This window comes from Manis javanica, chromosome 7 (genome assembly GCF_040802235.1).
Source record: "Manis javanica isolate MJ-LG chromosome 7, MJ_LKY, whole genome shotgun sequence".
Taxonomy (NCBI): domain Eukaryota; kingdom Metazoa; phylum Chordata; class Mammalia; order Pholidota; family Manidae; genus Manis; species Manis javanica.
The window spans coordinates 112,752,673-112,776,150 of NC_133162.1; the positions used below are offsets into that span (position 1 = coordinate 112,752,673).

At 36.0% G+C, this 23,478-nt stretch overlaps 1 protein-coding gene across 4 annotated transcripts in view; it reads left to right on the plus strand.

Annotated features, from left to right (window-relative positions):
* The first annotated feature begins 242 nt into the window (after positions 1–242).
* The window catches only part of ARHGAP15 (Rho GTPase activating protein 15), a 598,478-nt gene continuing 575,242 nt past the window's right edge, over positions 243–23,478 (plus strand). For 2 of the 4 annotated variants that reach the window (XM_037020774.2, XM_037020779.2), the window contains exon 1: positions 243–379. The gene's annotated coding sequence lies outside the window, so the exon portion shown is untranslated. Of the gene's footprint in view, positions 380–14,196; positions 14,280–19,892; positions 20,110–23,478 lie in introns of all 4 variants that reach the window. The other 2 variants (XM_037020776.2, XM_037020777.2) reach the window with 2 other exon arrangements.

Genomic DNA, 23,478 nt, shown 5'->3' on the forward strand with positions numbered 1-23,478 from the left:
TCCCCCTTCTAAACTTTCAACCACACATTTTCCCCATTAAATCAGAATTGGTGAAATCCATGTAAATGTATAGTGTTTGAAAATTGTAAAGCACATTGAAAAATAGCAATATTGTTGACTATACAAGGCAATTTCTTCTAATCGAGTAATGTGATGTATGTGGTTAACTGTATCTACGCAGGAAGTGGTTTTATTTAAAAGTTTTGTGCTCACCCCCACCCTCTGCCTTTTTCTTCCTCCAGTACTGAAATTAAGCATCCAACGTAGGCCTATTCTTACGACATGTGACTTGACTTTACTGTTTTCCGTTTTTGATGAAAGAGTCATGAACAGTTAGAAGTTGATGGCAATTTCAGTAACAACTCATCACCAAGAAAAGGTAAGTTTTAATTTTATACTGAACCTGAAATCTAAACTTGAAAATGTTTGGCAGACTACGTTGTACTTTCTTGTGAACATATAAACATCTCTACAAAAATGAGGTGTTTTCCTCTGTGATTAAAATATGTTTGTTTCTTTGATTGCAGAACTATCAAATTCTAAAGTCCTTGATAACATATTGTACTAGGATTGTTTGCTAAGATTTTATACTAAAATATTAAAGAGAATAAGGTATAGTTTTGGGTTGAACATGCTTTTAGAATAACTGATGGAGCAAATGTGGGATTTTGTATTTTTAACTGATTTATAAAATATGTACTATTCAGGATACAGATAATGAAAGAGGCAGTAACAGTAAGAAACAACATCTGAATTGCACTGTGAAAGATACCCTCTGTAAAATGTTGTATTAAAGTTAGCATTAGAAACCCATGAAACAGTACGGCTTATTAAAAATGTAGTTTATTAAATAGCTATTAAAAATCAAGGAGGTTTTAAAATGCAAAAGAAAGCTCTCTATTATGACATTTGAATTTTTTTCCTGAATTTTAAAAAATATACAGTGAAATAAGAATAAGTTTCTATTTCATGAGCAAACTCTCTTTACTAGAGAAGTCACAGCTGACTTTCACCGAAGGTTACTTCTGGGAAAAGAGGCAACTTAGAGATATATTTATGTAATTATATAGTTTTCCTTCTTTGAGATTTTTCAAAATAGTAACTTTAGAAGTGAAAAAGATTTGTTAAGCATAAACTGACCAGAACTTTTCTTTTATATTGACATCTTGCTTTTACAGAATGTTTTGTGTGCTGTAGCATATGTACAGAAAATATAAAAGTATTGCTAATCTCAGAGACAAATACCTAAAATAAATCTGACTGTAGATTTTGAAAGAATTTTAATAAAAGCTCCAGATATGATCCACTCTTCCCTAATATTATTTTTATTGTGCTGTTGGATGGGGAAGTGATGGCCCCCACAACACCTATTTTTGTGTGTTATTAAAAAATGGTTACAGGGTTGATAAGTGGCAACAATTCTTTTCTTTTATTGTGTTCTATTGAAAGACACATATAAATGTTTTTGATGTGGTCAGTTTAGTAGGAAATTACTAGGCATACTAGTATACTCCACTTTAAGACCTCTTCAATTGTCAATACTGTAGCTAGCTACTTGTTGACTATTGAAATGATCACAAAAAATAGAGATTAGGATTTGGCATTCAATACATTTTTTATTGTTGAAGTGTAAGAAGATGCTGGTGATATGCATTTGCTTTGATATTCTGATTAGTTTTTCAATTTGTTGCATTTCTTCACAATGAAAAGCATTATTTAAATCTGTCTTCAATATTGTGGTTCTAAACCTCTGCATCTATAGAAGCTGTATAATTCAGATAGTTTTGGTTGATATGTTATTACTTTATTCATTTTATTGTAAAAGAACATGACATGAATAAACATGTAGCATGTACACATTATCAAGAATGAATATCCATATAAGCATTTAGCACTGAAAAATACATCCACTACAGTTTTTTAAATGATTTAGTATTTTTAAAAACCAATATTTTTAAGTCTTTGTAAAAAAACTGTTCCTTACAGAAACTTAAAAAATATATTTTATGGAAGGTGAGTAAAACTAAGAATTCGTTAAACATAGCTTAGGATGGATTTATAAAGAGCAACAAATTGAGATAAGTGATGGACATATAAACTAAAATACTTGCAGAATTGTTTGTAAAAACAAGTTATCCATTATCTCTTGAATGTACAGGCCTAAGCTTAAAAGAGCCAATTACAAATGAGTTAGCTATAGGTTACTATAGAGTAGCTATAGGTTACTGTAGAGTAGCTATAGGTTACTTCATACATTTGAAGTAAATAAGTTAGCAGATTTTGGTGAAATGAAAGCAATTCAGAGGATCTCATTTGTAAAGTCATTTCAGAGCTGATTTATTAAAAAAATATATCATAATTTTCCACTTTGGGCCAGCAGTCAGCCAAATTCAGAGAGGAGATGTTTTTCCTTGACTTTCTTCCTCTTGTTCTTTTTCAATGCAGTGCCCTGGATTGGGCTACCGTCTTTAACTTAGGGTCACCCAGCCTTGGTCCCTCGATGGACAGACACCCCTTTGCTCCTTCCATCCCACTCCCACTGTCCTTGAAACTCATCTGTTCCCAGCACCTTGGGCATCTGATAAAAATACTCTGTGCACAAAGAAGCCTACAGAGCTTTGTTTCCTTTAACTTCATTGCCAGGCCTCCCCCACCACTCCCAGAAGAATTAAAAAAATTTTTTTTTTAATTTTGATATGGTAATCACATACAATATAGCAATTTGAGCTAATATTTTGCTAAAATTATACAAGAGGTTTACATGTTTTTAGAAAGTAATTATAACAATTTATAAGAATTTTAAGTTTAGCAAATATATTATAGTAAAGTTTATGATTGTAGTTGACTTTCTTTTTAATTTGGAGTGATTTGGGCTTAATTGTTTTTATTGAAGTATAGTTGATATGCAATATGATATTGGTTCCAAGTATACAACATAGTGATTCAACTTTCCAGTCGAGTTTTAATAAGATATCTCAGCAGACAGGATCCAAAGGAACAGCTAAGTTTGAGGACTTTAGTCTCAATTAAGGAGACTGATGTCATAACCAATAGTTAGGCGGGAATATTATGGGGCAAAAGAAGTGTTTGGTTAACCACTGGCCATGCCTGTATTACTTAAACACAGAATTTCTGAGAGTGTTATATATGAAGGACCTATCACAGAGATGTGTCCATTTTTCTAAGATATTCCTGAAGAGATGGACATCTTATAGTAGATGAAAATTAATTGCACTGTATCTTAAGACCATTTTGGTATTTCTATACACTTAGAAATTATTTAACATAATAGGTTGTTTTCTATATATATTTTAAGAATTATCCAATATCCTGAATTGAAATCTTTGGGTACCAGAAGCATAATTTTTGTACTATAAAAGAAAGGCTATATAGCTAAACTTCAAAATGTACTTATAGATATTCCAAATTTCAGCTTACAGTAGACAAAAAGCTTTGTTAGTGAATGTGAGCAAGTGATTTAAAATTAGCCTAGGCAAAAGAGCTAGCCACTGATATGGGTAACTGAACAATACAAGGAGAGTCAGGCATGGCTGGATCCAGGAGCTCACTCAGGATTATCAGAATAAAGTCTCATTTTCTGAATTCCTTATTTCTTTTTCTACTGTGCTATAAGCACTCTCTGTGAAGTGCACAGAATGGACAAGAGAGCTTCAGATTTACATCTGACTTTTTCAGCAAATTCTGTGGAAAAATTTGCCTTTCCCCATCACCACAGCAAAGGTCTCAAAGTGAGATCTGATTGGACTGAGTTGTGTCATGTGACCGTAGTTGACCTGACCAATTGACTTCTGAGACACAGACACCCTGAGTGACCAGGCCTAGGTCACAGGCCTATTTTTACATTGAGGAGCCACCTATGCCAGATGCCTCTTAGCTGAAAACAAAGGTCTCCACACACAGAAACTAACATGCTTTCCCAAGAAGAAAGGTGACTTCATTTCTTATAGGTAAAAGCCACAGAACTTTACTACACATCCATATATGGTCACATGTAAAAGCATAACTTACTCAAATTCTCCAGACCCCCAAATCTCAGAAATACAGTGTCAGCTTATTAGGTCTGAATGAAACAAGTGTTTCAATTACACAGAATTTTAAAATGTTTTTTAACAGCTGCTCCATGTATGAACCTCTGTCCCATAATACTTGGCTTCTAAAAGCTTATAATTGAGTAGGATTATTATATTATTAATTATAATGAAAACATAATTTGTCAAGTACCATAAAGTGATATAAGGAATGTTTTATTAGGATTCATTCATCAAACATTTTTGTATTTCTGTTATGGACCAGGCAATAAACTAGAGAATTTTATGGGTGATACGTCATTTGATCATATCCTATTGGAGCAATTAGGACCATTTTAGAGGAAATCTTTATAGTAGTTTTCTGAGAAAGCTAGGTTTGGAACATGAGACACATTCCAAGGGACAGGAGGACCATGGCAAAGCACAACAATGTGGAGTATCAGAGAATTTCCAAGGAAGAGTGAGCTGTGTAGTTCTGGTAGGTAGAATTACAGTAGTAGGAGGTAAGGCTGGAAAGAATTTGAGATACTAAGTGGACATGCAGAACAGAGTATGACCAAGAGTAATAAGTAACAATTGTTCAGCAGGGAAATACATAACTGGATGTTCACATTTCGCATTTTGATGGGCTCTTCCAGAGTCAGGGCTTATTTGCTTCTTCCGTGTATCTCACTGTTGGTGACATGCCCTTAAGGACGGTTTGCAGCCCCAGTCAGTGAAGGGAGATATTCCTGAAAGACCAGGCACTGGCTCACTTCCCCAGGTGCCTTGAGGTTCTTACATGGGCTGTGGTTATAATGATTTTTTTTTCATTTTATTAAAGTTTCTTTCTGTTTTTTTTTTTAAATTTAAGAATAGGTGGGGCAGCAGGATAGTTCAAAATAAAAATAAACCTAAATATAAAATTCTAAAGAAAATCTTTCTTATATTTCCATTTCTATATACTTCTATTCAGTCCCACCTTAACCCAACAGGTAACCACTTTCATATTTATTTGTTTTAATCCTTTATAGCTTCTTTGTTTAAGAGCATGTGTATATATTGGTGCATGTATGTGTGTGTGTATGCGTGTTTATTTTATTAGGGGTAGCATACTATATACACCTCTCCAATTTGATTTTTTTCTTTAAAGAATATCTTAGAGATATTTCCATAATAAAAATAAGAAAGTGCATAGTTCTTTTTTATAGCTATACAGTATTTCACTGTGTTACTATATCATACTTAATTTAACCAGTCTCCTATTAAAAGAGTGATGATTGTTTTCAGTTTTTTGCTAATACAGTGGATATTTTAATGAAATGAAAATATGTCAATGGAATGAATTCCTAGAAATACAATTTATCTGTAAGTCAAGAGATAAAGAAATTTCTGAAGTTTTGCCAAGTTATCCTTTACATTAGTTGTAACTTTTGAACTTCCACCTGTATTGAATAAGGAGGCTGGTGGACACTCGCTAGACTTTCCACCAGATTATGTTGCCAAACTTCAGGTTTTGCCAATCTGTAGAAAATTGTATCTCAGATAGTTTTATTTGGTATTATGTTATTCTGAATGAGCTTGAGTTTGTTTTTAAAAGATTAAAGTCTTTGCTTTTCATGATCAGAGAATGTATTCTTTCTCACTTGTTATTATTAAGGATCAAAAGCAAGTAAACTGAAGCCTTAGAACAAGATGTCGAAAGAAGTACACAATTGTAGGTAGCATCTGAAAACCACTCTTTATAAAGCTTGAAGTAGGCAGGAACTATATAAGGGATGAATACGAATGTTGAAATGAAGCAGAAGAGAAAAGGAATGAAAATAAAGGAAACAAAATGTATCCACAAACTCAACAAGGTCTCAGGGAGACTGAGACAGATGAGGAGTGTCATTAACCCAAGCAGGTAAGTTAACCTGAAAAAGAAGGAAGAGCATTTTAGTGAGTGTGTGTGTAGATGAACTAGATATCCGTGAAATGAATGGAGGAAAGGAAGTAGAGGGAATACATTCTTCAGGGTTTCTATCTTCTCTGAAATGGTAGGAAAGCTTGTATGAGAGGCAGTATTTACAGGATGCCAAAGAACAGGGAGAGTATCTTCTTTTAAAACCTGGCCTTGTTGTGTACATATGTAATAATGGTGGGTCTCAAAGTTGACTTCTTCTTTTCTTTTTGTGGGCCCCAGCCAAGTTCAATTCAATTCCATAAATAATTTTGAACTCCCATTAAGTATACTGTGTTGGCCAGGAATTACTGGGGACACAAAGAACCAATATGTCTAGCCAATAAAATCTTTTTAGACTCTTTAATGCACAAACACAAGAATTTGAATTTAAATGTGTAAGTGTAAAAGAAATGCTATAGAAATATTACAGAACATGTTATTGCCAGAATCCTAAAGATTGCATTTTGCCAAATCCAGTGGCCATTTACGTGTCTTCATGTTATCCATTATCTGAGTTGCATTTGATGCAATTGACACACCTTCCCTTCGACTGTCTCTCTTATTTCACTTTCTGCAAACTAACTGGATGCTTTTCCTCTGTCTACTTTGTTAACTCTTCCTCATCATCCAACCCTCTAAATGTTGGAATGTACTGAACTCAATCTTCAGATTTCTACCTTCCCAGTCTCAGATCTTGTCTTCTAAGTTATTACTAGGTGACCTCATAGCACCACGAGATTAAATACTGTGTGCTAATTAGATTTCAACACCAAAACTTTATCCTTCGCACAAAAACTATAAATGCAACTGACTACTCATCACCTAAGCTGGAGTATATCACAGAAACATCAAAATCAATATGTTCGAAACTAAACTCTTAATTATTTCCCTCCTGCCCCCAATCCAACTTGCTTGTTCCCTATTTTCATCCATGTCAGTTCATGGAGCACCATTCATCTATCATTCAGAACAATAAACTAAGAATTACCATCAATTTCACTCTTTCCTTCACACTTCCTACACCAAACCACCTCTAATTCATCAGCAATATGCAGAAACTGCAAAATACTGACTTAGCTCTCATTATCCTATTTACTTAACTGTTTTCAATAATGGCTCTTAGAAAACTACACCTTTTTTTTTCAAATTAATGGTTCTTTTTTTTTTGCTGTTGGTACAATTACTTCCCCTCAAAAGAACCCCTCTAAATGAATACACTAAAATATGTGACATTTTGATGACATAACAGTTTTAGATAAGACCACTCACTAATTTGCTTTTTACTTTCAAGTGAGAGAAAATCTATACAAAACATATGTAGCAATGTTGATTTACAGAAATTTGTATGAACTCAACAAGGATGAAGAGCTGTCAATGTCTGGAACCTTCCAGTCAGGTTTTCTTTCGGCCCTCAAGGTGTTTTTCTGCGTTGCAACTTATTATTAAGTGTACTCTGAGGGCAGGAAAACTGTAAGTCTCACAAATGTGAAAATACTGGTGAAGAAAAAGATGCATGAAAAGGGAAATTTAGTAAATAAGACACTTCTTTATGTTACATTTCATGCACAATTTGCTTTTCTGAAACTTGGAGGAAATAACCCACCATGTGAAAATTTATTGCCATAAACTGACAGGAGGCACCCACCATGTCTAAGCATTTAAATATTAAACTATTTTGCTAAAACCATGGTAGTAAAATTGAATTATTTTATGTTTACTCTGGATTCATTTCTTAAAAACTAAAAGAACTTTTTGTTCCATTCATCACTGATGTAATGCCAAACTTACAGTCAAAATGAGATATTTTTTAAAAGAGCTATGAAAGGTAGGATGCTTAATTGGGTGCTGAGTAAAGGAGAAATCTTATTTCTGTTCATTTATCTTTCTGTTTTAGTTTATTTCATATTAGAATTTTAAGGGCTGGAAACTGAGTGATGGAAATCATATCTTTCTACTAACTGTACTGGGAAATCTGGTATTCTGAGCCTCCTTATAACATTACTTATTCATACAGATATGCTTCTACTAAAGGAGGTGGAATATAGAGTGGAAAATGAGTGTTGATGACCCCAGTGGTGTCTCTGACACTGTGCTAGGTATTGTGGTGTTATAAAAAAATAGGCAATAGTTTCTTATTCTCAAGATGCTTACAATAGCACAAGACATTTCTCAATATAATTTAGTGTGGGATTGTGAGTAATAATCAACGCAGCTATGATCACACTTATGTATAATGCACATTATATATCCAGTGTTTTGCATATCTAATAGCATTTGGTATTTACAAAATCATGTAAGGGCTTTAAAATCCCCATTTTAAAGATAAGGAAGTTAAGGTTAAGCACTTGAATGCCCAAATTTACAGAGCTGTTTAGTAGGATGTCATGATTTGTAAGCAGATTTGGATAATGCAAAATCCATGTTCTTTTCTCTATGCTATGCTACAATTTCTAGACCTAAGTGTCAGCTGTTAAGCAATGCTGTCTTCATTCATGAGGCCCTGGAGTCTGAAAGGGTCTAAAAGAATCCTGCTTTGCTTGCTGCCTGAAAGAGTGCCATCTGTGGAAAACCTGTTGCTTGTTTGCAACATACATTACCTTCTGTAGCAATGTGAAACGCATAAAGAAGTAATCATTTTTTGCCTTATTTTCTGTCATACTGCAGGTACCTTTTCTGTTTGCTTTTTTCTCTCTCCTCTGGACCCTATGTCTTCACTCAGCCCTTAAATCCCCCAAATTCCTCGTTAGACTGTGCTGTTCATTATGATAATGACTAGCCGCAAATGGCTATTCAGCACTTGGAATGTGCCTCATCTACATTGAGTGTAAAATAAAACATCAGATTTTTAAGACTTCATACAAATAAGAAGAATGTAAAATATCTCATTAACATTTTTATATTAATTATATGCAGAAATTATAAAATTTTGACATATTGGGCTAAAGTACATTACTGAAATTGATTTCACCTGTTTCATTTTTCTTATCTCATGTAACTACCAGAAAATTTAAAATTACACATTTGACTCATATATCTCTATTGAGTGGAACAGATCTAAGCCATTCTTCTCACACGATTCCTCTGATACTCTTAATCCATCCTTATGATTTAATTTAATCCCTCCTCCAATATTCTTTCCCCCAAATAATTTTTTCCACATACCTACCTGACATAAACATAAGTAAATAAATAAATAGACTTTTTTAATCCTTTAAATATGGTGCTTAAATTTCTATCTTTGGCTTCAGCCTCTCTCCCAGTATTGTTTCTCATTTCCAGTTGTTATTTCATACCTTCCATGAGGTCCCATTGACGGTGGAGACTGAATCTGACTCAAGTTAAACCCATAATCTTCCCCACAGAATCCTTCTCATTCTCCTAACTTTGGCTAAGGTACTTCTGTTCCTCAAGTCACCTAAACAAGTAATCTTGGAATCCCTCTGTAGTCCTGTGTATCATTTACTCCATATATCTAATCAATAGCTGTGTTTTAGGGGCATTCAATCCCTTCTCTCCATTTTCCTTATTAAAATAGTTACTGATCAGTCATCCATTAAATCTTTTCTAGACTATGGCAAAGGGGTCTTGCCTCCCATCTCTCTTACCCCTTTATTTTACTTATTTCAGATTAATTTTATGTCTTCAAGGTAATAGTTGGATTCAAGTTAATTAATACAAGTAAGAGCATCTATTATCTATTTATATTCTATCTAGTTTAGAAAGTGATTCTGCATATATTATTTTACATGATCTTCCAACAAGCTAGTCAGAAAAGCAGGAGCTTTTATTAGATTTAATAGAACACAATGATGCATGGAAAAAGTGAATTGTTTGAGGACATGTTGAGAATATATTTCTCCCAAATTCTGGTCCAGGACTATTTTTATTCCTTACAGTGATAGTAAAAATATTAACAGCACAGTCTGGGAAGTCAGAAAAAAAAAGTTCAAACCCAGACTTCACCACTTGCTATATATTATTTGTGTTATTTTATGCAAGTTACTTAATCTGTATGAGTGTTTTCTCATCTATAAGTTAGGGAGTTTCCTCAGAAGGTAAAAAATAAACGAATGCATATAAAAAGCTCTGCCTAATTTGTGACACATACTATTTGCTTTAAAAAGGTAAATGTACTGCAAGTAGCAGACGTAATAGTTTTATTGTGTTGTCTTGAATCAACTGATGCCCATTTTCTTCCTTCATTGTGATATAAAAATCTTGCTAGGATAATTTTGGTTCATTTCAGTTATAAGAATTATGATAAGATTATGAAACTCATCAAAAGCAATTTCTTGCTATTAGTTTCATTTCCTCAGTACAGCTGCGTGGGAGAGTGCTGTATAGCTGTATGGGAAGAGAAGGAAGGAGGCTCACTTTTGTTTATTTACCAGCTTTTGATTGATATAGAAATGTTCCTTGGGGCAGCTCAAGATATGTCCTTACCCAAAATGCCCTTTCCTTTTGAAGAATTAATATCCAACACACAGAACAATTCAAAAAGTGGTAGGCAGTCGCTGACTCTTGGACCTGAAATTAAAATAAAGCAGAGAAAAAGTTCACAGAGACAAGGAGAACAAACGTAGAATTCTCTTCACCCACTTTTATTTATATCTAACTTTTGCCAAGATTGGAAAGGTGGTGACAGATGAAGCAGTCATGCTGGGGTCCTACCTAAGTGATTCTGAGAAGGAGAAATAAGAAAGGAATTTGAAAAGTCCAGGGTCTGAATTGCTGGTCTAGTTAGAGAAGTCTTTCTAGTTGAGTTTTGTTTCCCCCTGGGGAAACCTGCTCAGGATGTATGGATATTGAGGTTGAGTGAATACACTAATTTCAGTCTTAATTCTGAAAGCAGTTGGTGTTAGGGCATCAATGAGAGCAAGGTGTGTCCCTGGGAGGTGACTGGCCAAATGCTCAGGAGCTGGGTGGCTGTGGTGTCCCTGGAGAACTAGCTGTATCCTACACCCCAGAGAGCTTCAGATAGAAACCTGGCTTTAAGACAGAGGATTAGCAAATGGGCCGTAGCTTCAGGGTGAGAAACCAGCCTGAAGGGTACACTAGGAACTAGGCAGCAAGGCAGATGGGTGGAGAGCGTGGTTTGTGGCAGGGGTGGGGTGAGGGGGTCAGAGGTTGTTGTGAATTGCCCCTGCCAGGATGCGGTGTATCTCAGGTTGGTCTGACAGCTTTTGGTGTGATGTAGGAAAGAATAATGTGAATCCTGTGACATTTGGGACTAGGACTCACAACCATTCTAAGGCAGTGGCAAACCTGGCCTTGTTGGAAGTTGGAAATGCTTATAGTACCAGAGGAATTAGGGACAGAAGGGATTTCAGACAGGCCCCAGGGTTGGTAAGGTTCTCAATAAAACACTGAAAGATGTAATGTCTGACTTTAAGGAGTCCAAGGTCAATTTGGGCAGAAGAGACACACAACTCAAATAGAGAACAGGAAACAATAGATGTCAGAATATGATTATCTGCCAAAATATAATGGGAACAGTAAAGGAGGTCGGAACAGAGAGGAGGTAAAGAGGAACTTGCTTAGAAACAGCGAAGAGTATAGTGCAACATCCTACTCTGGGTAATTTGAGATCATGTTGAAAAAATTATACGAATAAATGAAATAATATCTCCAGTGAGCCTCTTTCTAAAGCAATGGTACAAAAACTCACTTGGTTTGTTTTCTGATTCCAACCCTACAAGCCTGGATATAAAAATAATAAAATTTAGAAAATGATAAGAACACGCAGAGCTGTTTTCAACATGCACATCAGAGGAGCAATGCTTGGAGAGGTGATGGACACCTAGGGTCACAGTCACAAGTACCCCCACACCAGTCAGGACAGGTCTTTGCAAATCAAGTGGGAAGGGACAGAAGCTCTGGATCAGTGAGAACTTGCCCTGTTTACAGAATACAGAAGCTTCCCACCCTCAGCTGAGGGCTCCCATCCTTACCTTGGCCAGTTCTCCACATCTTAGGATTTTTCAAAAGAAGACACACAGACACACATCCTTTTCTTTAAAGTAGAAACCCTCACTTTTCGATTGAAAACTGATTCAAAATATTCTAAGACATTGTTCAGCCCAAACAACATATGTCTGTGGGTTGAATCTCGTTGTCAGTCTGCCGGTTTTCCACCTCTTTTTGAATTTATAGCTGCTCCTAAGAAAGCAGGAGCAGAGTGTAATGATTAGAGAGCACTAGAATCCTCCAAATAACCTCTGTATGCACAATAAATCCCAATAAATGTTTAGAGACTGACCAGTGCATTGTTCTATGAAATAAATAACCTACTTATATATAGCATTTTCACTTAGGTCCTTATTTTGTTTGTACAATTTTCATGACTGGGTTCATTTTCTTAACTTGAGAGAACAAACTTTGTTCTGCTGCCAAGCCTCCTCAAAGCGTTCTTTCTAACCATTAAAACATATCGCCAAAAGGTTAACTTTTCTAAATCATAGCATATCTAGTAATCCTTAATTTGCCTGGTATTTTTCAAAAGCACATGGTATAAGGTAGGGGCCAGAACAGCTACACTTGTATGGATGCGTTGCTGTAGAGGAGATAAAAAAGATATTTCTACCTTGGGTGTGATAATAATAGTAACAAAAATTGAAGCACATGTGCACACATACATGCACACGTGAAATCCACAGAGCACAGGATGAGGAAATGCACAGAGCCCAGGTGTGGTTGTAGAACCCTTTCATACATGTACTCTCTAATAGCAGATCGGCATCTCAGCCTCAGAAGGAGCTGGGAAAGGATGTAAGTGGATAGAGGGAGGACAGACAGAAAAATAATTGCTGCTCAGTAATATTAAAATTAAATAGATAATCCTGACAGCCATTTTAAAACTCTACATATTTATGTATTCCCTTTTGAGTTCAATATGCCCAAGGCTAAAATCCTATGTTTTGTTTTGTGAGAAGCCTAAATTGAGATAGAAATTTGGCTACACTACTTTAAATTACAGTAACACCTGATTAAGTGGAATCTTGTTCGATAAAACACCTAACAGTCAACTCTACCTCCCCACCTCAGGGAGAGGCCGCTGAACTTCTACTTTGGGGAAGGAGAAGTAAAACACAACTGTTTAAATAGGGGATCTCGCCCGCAAACCACTCCTGGATTGAGGTTCCTAATAATAGTGTCAAGGCTCTTCAGGAGATTAAGACAATAAGAGCCTTTAGTTGGTACAGAAAGAAAAGGTACATTTTAAGATATACAATATATGCAACATATTGAAGGATCTTTAATGACAAGGATTAAACTGAACAAAAATGTTCAGTTTAAACAATATGGACTGGTAAATATTTTTGGTTATTTTGATATTTTCGGCTTCATGAAAGGAAGACTCATGGCCCCCAAATTTCAGATTAAATTTGAGTGGAAAAAGAAAATTTTGTGGAATTTGTTTTGTTCTCACATCAAATATCCTTTGATGTTTAACAAGCAAGAAAACTGTTTTCCAAGTTTTTAAACTGATGTTGTTTTACTCACACTTACAGATTTCAGGATATAAACATTTAAAAATACACTGAAAGTTATACAATAGATACAGATTGCTTGTGTATGACCCTTTTGGGTTTTCTTTAATGTAAAATAATTCATTTTGCAGCAATAGTTAGGACTGGATGTGTATTCTCAAGAGCTAAACATCCTGTTTGAATCAATCTCAAATAGGATATTCATACACTGGTACATCTATATATGATTTATGTACCTATCTGTTTAGCTACCTACTCACTTCTCTCACTCCTCCTAACTATGATCCATACCACTCCCCCCAAACAGTGGCGTATTTGAAAGTGAGATGTATTCCCAGAAAATAGCAAATACAAAACTAGTAGCAATGGGCTTTAAAAATGAAAAGATACTATAGTAATTAGTAACAGTTTTAGAACAATACACATGTAAAATCTTTAAAAATCTTTAGATAATTCTGAACACTTGTTTCTCATCAAAGTTGAGTGTGTGTCTGAATTGCCAGGCGGTGATGGCCCCACATGAGTTTCTTAGGTCCATCCTCAGTCTTGCTAAATGGAAATGTCTTTGGGAGGTGCAGTGAAGTCTACCTGTTTATGAATCTTATACTGACTCTTGAGAATCACTGCTCTATAGGTTTTTTCCTTCTCATTACTAGAGTCATTTGCTCATTTTCAACTGAAGTTATTTCAGACCCTAACTCCCAGGAGAAATAAAAAGTGTATTTATTTACAGGAGGATCCTGGACCCAGGACTTCAGCAAGTCACGCCTTCCTCATTAGGCATTTGTTTGTCTCTGAGCACGACTTCCTCTGCTGGTAACCTGGTTATTCATTGCTTTATTTGCCTTGCTAGATTTGAAGTCCTACCTCTCTACTGCCGGTCTTCTTTGTGGGTGATTTATACCTGCAAGATCTAAATTCCCTTTGAACAAAAATCCAGTAATCAGAACTCTGACACTTAGTTACAAACGTCCTAGTTGATAACAATCTACAAATTTGAACTTCTAAGTATTGCCCCTCTCATATTACCAGTGCTTGTTTCTTCCACCTGTTGGATAAATCTTTCTATTCAGTCAGGATCCCTAGTTGCCAGTGTTTAACAAGACTGACCAGAGATTTATATGATTACCGAACACAACTGCATCTCTTGCCAGTGTTTGCAGATAGGAGAGCTCTGAAGCATCTCTTCACTTTAGATGAAGAATCAGGTCCTGGTCCTTTATCACCTCAATAAATCATGAGAGATGACAGGTCCTTCTAATTATATATTTATATACATATATGTAATATATGTAATATATATTATGTATATGTAATATAAATGAATAATATATATATATATATGAATTATCTATATAGAAAGAAAATTATCCCTATCTCACACCAAACACAGAAATTATTTCCAGGAAAAACACAGACCTAAAAATAAAATTTGAAATATATCTTTTTGGAGAAAAATATAAGAATAGTCTTTGTGGCCTTGAATTAAGCAAGGATTTCTTAAAAGTACCAAACAAACCTCTCTCGTCATAATAGAAAGAAAGAAATGATAAATTGGACAATATTAAAATTAAGAACTTCTAGTGAAAACGTTCTATGAGAAGAGTAAAATGCAACCCACAAGTGAGAAAAGATCATTATTGCAACATACACATATTAAAAAATGACTTGTATTTAGAATAGAAAAACAACTAAGTGGAAAAGGACACACAACCTAATAGAAGAACAAATATTTTGCACTGTCATTTCACAATAAAATATTGCATAGCACTCAGCCACGCAAAGAAAAATTTCAGTGAAATAAGCCCAGCAAAAAAAAGTATATACTCTAAGTTCCCACTTACATGAAGTTCAGAAAACTTAAAGAATCATAATTATCTTCGGTGGGGTGAGGTGGATAGTTACTGGGAAGAAATTTTCCGGGAGTGTCAGGAGTGCTGATAATGTTGAGTTGCTTTGTGTTAGTGTGGTTACACGAGTGTGTTCAGTGTGTGACAGTTCATTGAACTTATACACAAACACAAACCATTATAATATATTTCACACATACATAGTTGAGCCTGAGAAGAACCAGTTTTGATGGAGCCTGGTGGACTGCCATCAGTTCATGATTAGATTTAATCTGCTTGATAAAACGGCTTTGCAACTGAGTCATATCGTTTAAGAAACAACCACTATGCTATAGATAGTATTCTATATACTTTAGAACATGGTGTCCCAGGAAAAAAGTAATTGTAGGTTGAAATGTACTTTTTGCACTTGGGATTCTTCCAACAAAGATCAGAGAATCAATCCTGTCCCGGAGTGTCGAGACTCTGCTTGTTTTGCTGGTATTTCCTAATACCGTGGCTGCTGAGGAACTTGTTCTTCAGCCGATGTTTTCTCCTTAAATGACATTTCATCATCCAGTGGCCTGAGATAGTCACCCTGTTCTCCTTTAATTGATTCTTGTATGCAAGAGGCAGAAAATGGCTCAGCATTTCTTGCTAGGTCAGTTCAAAACTGATAGAGAAAACAGAAAAATGATTGCATTTCTTATGCCTCATGTAGTTGTTTCGTGTATGTAAGGAGATTGCCATTTCATAACATTTCTTATGATGCCTAAACATAACTACAGTAGTGGCAAAGACATTTTGTTCCTATTTGCTTTTCAATTTTTTACTACTTACCTGGTCACCAGAGGGAAATTCAGAAGCAGTTACACTAATCTTAACTTAATTTTTCTTTTATGTCTTTAGTAAGGTGTAATTGTACCCTTGGACTTCTCATTCTTAAATGCTTCATTTTGTCATTCCTGTCGAATCTTGGCAATTCTTTTCATTCGCTTGGTAACCATAAGCATTAACCATGCACCTGAAAGTTCAAAGTGATATTTTTAAAGTTTTGGAGTATTTTTTTTCCCCAAGATCACCAGGTGCTCTTATCATAGGATTGGTGTTTGCATATAGATGCTGTGATGTTTATTCTGATTTGAAGTTAACTCTTAACTAAGAAGCTTCTGTTCACTGTGCAGCCTCAGTAGCTGGGGATTCCATTCTTCTGGGTCTCTTCACTCCATGTCTTTGGGAGGTATCACGCCTTTAACAAAGTCATCAAAGTTTCCCAGATCTATACAACAAAAATCCAAATTCTTTGGTAGGAGCTGCAGGATTCTCCAATTCCAGCCCTAATCAACTCTCCCTAGCTTTCCCACCTCACCATCCGCATTCTTCATGTGTGGTGGGTGTTCACTCCTTCTTCCCTTTAATCTTGTGATCCCAACCAGTGTTGCTCTTGACATCCCTTCTCTGCCTTTTGGATCTTATTTACATCAAGTCCACATGTCAACTTCACCTTGAAATTTCCCTCAGACCCATACTTCATTCTGTTCTTATCAGACTCCAAGGTAGACAAGCATGCTTGTGTCTAACCCTACCCCAGGTTCTTAATAATTTTTGTAGAAACGGTGAGACCTAACAAAAACCTTAGTAAGTATTTGAAAATGTAAAATCAGTTGTTTTGCTCCCAACAGGATGGAGACAAAAACTGAGGGCCCAGGGAATGAAAGATAGCAAAGGGATACCAATAACGGGAAAAAAAAAATATCAAGGTTGCCTATGACACAGTTTTGTCCAGGACATATTTACTTAAAAAATGTATTTTACTTGTCATATCCACCATTTAGGATGCCTCCGTGCAATGACAGTAACTGTATTACAATTTATCCATGCAGCTGACTTGCCAGACTTTGTCAGTAAATGCAGCGTGTCACCCTGATTCCCTGATTAAGTTAAATAAATGCAAAGCCTTATTATCGCATTTCCTCTATGTAACAACTGCCCAGTCAAACACAATGTTACCCAATGGGGTGGCTATGGTCAAATTCCTTTACTGTGATCTTCCTTTCTCATTATATTTGACATTTTTGAGACTCAGTTTTATTGCACTCTCTCCGCTTATGGAAGTGGTCTGGGGAAATTAGACTTAATAGAGATGTAGAAGCCACAGGGAAAAAAGAAAAGGAAAGTGAACTGGAGGAAACTGAAATTAAAATGTTATTTTGGTAAATGGCTGCTGTGGTGGAGACGACAAACAATTGCGATGCAAGTTAATTACTGACCTGTCAGGGCAGTACAGCATGAACGTTGTGCCACACATTAGTGGAGCTACCACAGCCACAAGTCATGTCCACAGGGGAACAAACAGTCTGCACTGCACCACAGATCAACATAAGATCTTTCCAGGGGATAGAAATGAATTTCTCAGTGAAGTAATATTTGTCTGTGGAATTTCCTTAGGCTCTTAGCAGACCTGGAAAAACAACTCTTCCCACACATTTCGGGAAAGCAAAGAGTCATATTGCCACAGAAGGTTCCTGTGTGTTTAGGAAGAGGGGACGATAGCTCTTGATGGTCCGGGTGGCCAGACAGCTCACTTGCCACACAGTGAAAACCCAGGCTAACACCCATGGAGTGGGAATTCCCTGGGGCACACCCAGTGCTTGCCTCTGAGACTGTTCTCCTCACAAAATCTTCAGTGGCAACCTATGCCAAACAAGAGAGTCCTATTGGGAGAAAAAATATCATGTACCTGAAGGAACTTGAAACTCAGGGGAGACTTTCACTATTGTCAGGACAAATAACCCTGCTAGAGTCTAAGGTGGTCTAAGTGTGGTCATTTTTTTTTATAAGAAGGAAACAAAAGGATTATTGTGAAATGGATATATGGCATTCTTTATATTTTAGAAACACATGATTCTCCAAGTGTACTTTAATTTTGGCCTCAGAAGGTTTGAAAAACATTGCTTTTTGTCTGCCTCTATTTTATGAACTATCTGTAAGTTCACTGGTCCTTAGAAACACTGGCCAGAGTGAGTTATACATGTATTTTTTTAATAAGAAAGAATTTGGTCAAAGACATTTTGCTATTGGTAATACTTTACTAAGTTATGTACACTGGCATTGACTGGTTTCCATATTAGTTCTCCATTTATATATTTAACAAACATTTATTAAGTCTCCATTGCTTTTGTCAGAAGGCACAGAAACATTTATAAATGATTAAATCAAAAGAGTAACATGATGTATACCTAATATGCCTACACTATGATCATTTTATCTCCTTGATCTCTGTCAGATCTCCTTTGGAATTCTTGTTACCTTATTTTTTCATATGCAGTTTCCACTTGAATTGAGATGTTTGGGGATGTGGGCTTGTTTCTGCCCTGGGACTGGCTTGAACAGACTCTAGCACCTTGGAGAAGACGCTTGGTATCCCAGAACTTCAATTTTCTCCTCTCTGCAGCATGGAGATGCCTATCAGTTTCTCCCGGCTTTATAATTCTGGATATATTTTTATTTTTAATGCTGTTGATGAAAAAGAGATGTCAAAAATACACTTTCTAACTCAAAAGGACAAGCTGCTAAGCCTTAATGTAATTAACAGAGTGCAAAAAATAATTGACAGAGCAGCTATGAAATTTATGACTAGATGAAATATCACAGTCATTCCTTTTTGGGTATTTGTAGTGTGAGTGTAAGAAACAAGCCCAGAATGCCGTTGCACCAAGTCTGATGAGCAGAGCCAAAGTTTGTGTGGCTCTTATGAAGTGCATTCTCATCACTGTTTCCTGTTTTTAAAACAGTATTGAAAGTGGAACTGTGCAATATCACAAGCTATTCTTGCTCTTCTCTTGGTACATATAAAATCAGGAAGTCCAGAGAAATTGCGAAGCCAGTCTTAAGTGATTTACATTTCAATTTCTAACTCAGGGATATTTATTTGGATATTTTTATAAAATCAATGGATATTTTAGACACATGCAAAATGAACTAGTTCTCAATACTCTCATTAGTCATTCACAAAGGCTCTGTGTGCCTTCCTGTAAGAATACAAATGCGTAAGGCATCAATGTTTTCTCTAATAAAATTTACCAATAATAATGATGATGGTGAATAGATGATATGTTATAGGAAGAACAAGATGAATACTGAATAAGCATGCAGATCACATGAAAATTAAAGTTAATGTAACTTACAGTTAACAAAATGCTCAATGTTATACTTTGCATAGAAATAAGCATTGGCCATTATTACCAACTTTATAATCTCCACCACCACATCTAGAAAGTTGAGGGTCAGTGAAGCAAGAAACATGGATGGAAAAACAGAACAGTTTCAAACCCCTATTTTATGAACTATCTCTAAGTTCACTGGTCCTTAGAAACACTGGCCAGAGTGAGTTATACATGTATACTGGAATAGTAACACACAAAGACTCACCAACTGGAGCTCTTCATTGCCTTTCTGAGCACATCCTGAAATCGATACATATGTTCCTGGAAGCATATTCACTCTCTGACACTGGGAGCCAAGTTGTGATGGATCTTGGGGTGTGAGGGTTTCTTTTCACTTGAGATTGGCAGCCTTTATAATGAAGTTGTTTCCCTAGAATCCTCCTTTCATGAAGACTCAAAAATAGGACCACCATGGCAGGGCCATCACACCGTCCAACTTCAGGAGGCACCTATTTACCAGAATGCAATGCTTGACCTCCCACTAGTCACAAATGCTGCCTCCTCATAAATTTCCTTAAGGTTATACGCAGAATAGACTCATCAGATCTCTCCTACAGCAAGATATTTCTCCCATTCCAGTTTGAGATTTAGGTAAGTGCTTCCCTGAGAATTCAGGGGAAGTCTGTCTGACTAATCATGTATGACATTACATTAATTAGTTTAATCATTCCCTTCCCATATACATCTAAGTGCTTCACTGAAAAGATGGATGATTAAAGGGTGAAGATCAGGAAGAATGGATGATGGGATGTCAGAAATTTTGAGCCTGTAGGTGAGATGGGGTCTAAGTAGATGATGCAGTGGGGAGCTTTGGCAGCCAAAATGTGTAAAGGATCATTGGGTGTCTGGTAGAGGGGAAAAAGGAGTATTAGGATATAGGCAAGGGGAAAATAGGAAGTTGAAGGAGAGTAAAGAGAAATGGCTGTGAGTGGAATGCAAATACCTCTGCAAAATATGGCCTAGAACAGCTTTATCTGTTTGGTGTGAGAGGTTCCTAACAGGGTGAATGAGATTAATCATCTCGGAACCCACAAGTATAGCAGTTACAAGTTCCACAGCCAATGGTTATAGCTGTCATTTCAGTCCATCAGATTTCCTTCCCCTTGGTCCCCACTCCTTCCTCCTGCAGATCCCTCTGTCCTGTGGGGGTGGAGAAGTCTTGCTTCTCTGTTTTGTACTCAGTTTATCCATTCTAGAGATTTGTGTATTATGCCAAGGAAAGCCCTCTTTTCCCTTTCTCTCCCTCAGAATGTCTGGGATACACGCCTCATACTGCACTGGTTGGAATGGACGGGGCTGTCAATCAATCCTTCAGCTCTGTGAAAGGCTATTTTCTTCATGAAATCCATCATTTCTCTTTTCCTTGAACTTCCTTGGTAATGTATTTTTCCTTCATTACCCATTTCAATATCTACCTAATAATCTCACAGTTATTTGCATATCTTTGCATTACTGAGTCCTTTGCCTGAAGTGCCCATCCTACCCTGACTTGACTCTAACATCAGCTCGTTTTCTTTTGCAAACTTTCTTTGCACTTCCCAGTTGTACCTGATTTTGATTCCATCGCTCCTTTCCCCACCTGGGCACAACTCTATTCTCATTTGATTATTTATTTGTTTCTCTGTTACCCTCACTTAACCACAAGGTATTGGGTTAAAAACAAAACAAAAAACAAAAAAAAGAGTATCTCCAGCCTCTAATATGGTGCCTGCCACTTAGGAGAATCTCAATAAATATTGAATGGCTAATTCATTTTCTGCCAGTAGATATCTTTAAGAAGAGGTTTTGTGTCATTTTCTGTATTCTCAGAGAAAAGTAGAGCTCTACAGAATCAGAAATGTTTGTAAATATGAGAAAATTATGAAATTCTGTTAAGTGATTGCTATAGTAGAACAAAATGCAAGGGAAGCCGAATTAAAACAGAAAAAATATATTGCAGTGGGGTATCAACATAAGGTGAAGAAGGGGTCGTGTCGGAAAGGAAGTAAGGCTAGAGGAAAGAGACAGAGGAAACAGAATAACAATAACACGGTGGTAGGGGGAGAGAGAAACCTTACAGAAAGATCTGAAGAAGAAAGGTCTTGAAATTTTTTTCTGCGAACTGTCCCCCAGAAAACAAGTGGGAAAGGCAGATAAGGGACCTTTTAAGTAATCCAGCTTTTTTGACAGTAATGCATCACTAGGCAAATTATGGGTTGATTGTGAAATCAATACAAGAATGCAAATGTTGATTTGACACTGAGATTTGTGCAGACCCTGAGGAAGAAACATGTCCTATAAATGGCATGTAGCAGGACTATGTAAATTCCGTGGCTTCATGCTCTTGGTCAGAAGAGAGTGGCTTCAGTCTGAGTGATTTCCCTCACTAATTTTGCAAAAACACCATCCTTAGATTTTGAATAATGGACAATATGGAAGATCAGGCCTTGAATATACTCAGAGAAGAGCCCAGATTTTTCTAGAAATGATTTGTATGTTCAATCATAGGATCCTCCAACCCCCACCCAAATCCCCTGCTCACCAATCCATATCAAAGCATTTATACTGCTGCTTATCTGCCTAAACTTAGAAAGCTCTGTAAATCTGCAGTAATACTTCTTTAGAGCCCAGCCTTCTACACATCAGTATCAGAAGTGAAAAGGACCCTGCAGATCGCAGCAATCTTCTTGGCTGCTCCTGCACCCTAACTAACAATTCTGTCCAATGAGGAAACAGAGGTCCATTGACTTACACAAGGTCACAAAGTCGACCATTAGAGACAGGGATGCCACTCAGTCATCATGCATTCTTTTTGTGCAACCAATCTAATTACTATGAGTCCAGGGCCACCATTTACAGTGACAATCCTTAGATTCGCCTTCCTTTATTCACCATTACTTCTTTCACTAAAATATACCCTGAGAAAATGCATGCTTTTGGTAGTAGCCTCATCATAAATGTTAAAGATTCACAGACTTGCTTTATTTTGCAATTATTTCTCATTGGCTATGGAAAACGAACTGCCTCAATAGTAAATAATACACAGAATAAAAACCAAAAACTCCTTATGCTGTACTGGAGAGTATGGAGAATAGCTATTTATATCATCTGCAAGTGACTGCATTTACTTTTCATAAACCAGTTTATATATATATATATAATATATATATATATATATATATTATATATATATACACTGCTCTATATCTTATTCTACTTAGATATGGAAGTAAGATACTTTATGTCTCCATTAGTAGACAGACTCGATTTATTTTAAAATCCTTCTTATCAAAGTAGCTATCATTACATTTCTATGGAATAGTGGGGATAAGAATTTAATCTTTCATTCAATTGTATTTCAGATCTCACTCAAAGACCTATTTTATTCTCAGTTAGATAAATTTTTTATAATACTTCACTAATATAGGAACATAAAAGTGAAAATATAAGCAAAATAAATCTGGTAAGGAATTCTTTAGGTTTTTCTATAAAACAACTTTGTGAGGCATAACCGAAGTACAATAAAGTACAAGTATTTAAAGTGCACAATTTGATCATTTTAAGTACATGTATACTACTATTAAACCATCACCACAGTCAAGGTAACAAGCATATTGATCAACCTGAAAAGTTTCCTTCTATCTAGTGTAATCCATTTTCCTCTCCACCCTGTCTCTAGGCAATTACTGATCAGCTTTGGGTCACTATATATTACTTTGCATTTTCTAGAATATTATACCAGTGAAACCAGAGGTACTTCTTTTTCTTTTTTCTTTTTTTGCCTGGCCTCTTTCACTCGGCAAAATGAATTTGGAATTTATCCATGTGTTTGTGTGCATCAATAGTCTATTCCTTTTTATTGATATACAGTATTTCATTGTGTAGATAAACTAGAATTTGTTTATCTGTGCACCTATTGATGGACAAGTGGGTCTGTTTGGGAAATAAAATACATGTTCTTCCACTTCTTTCTGCCCAGTG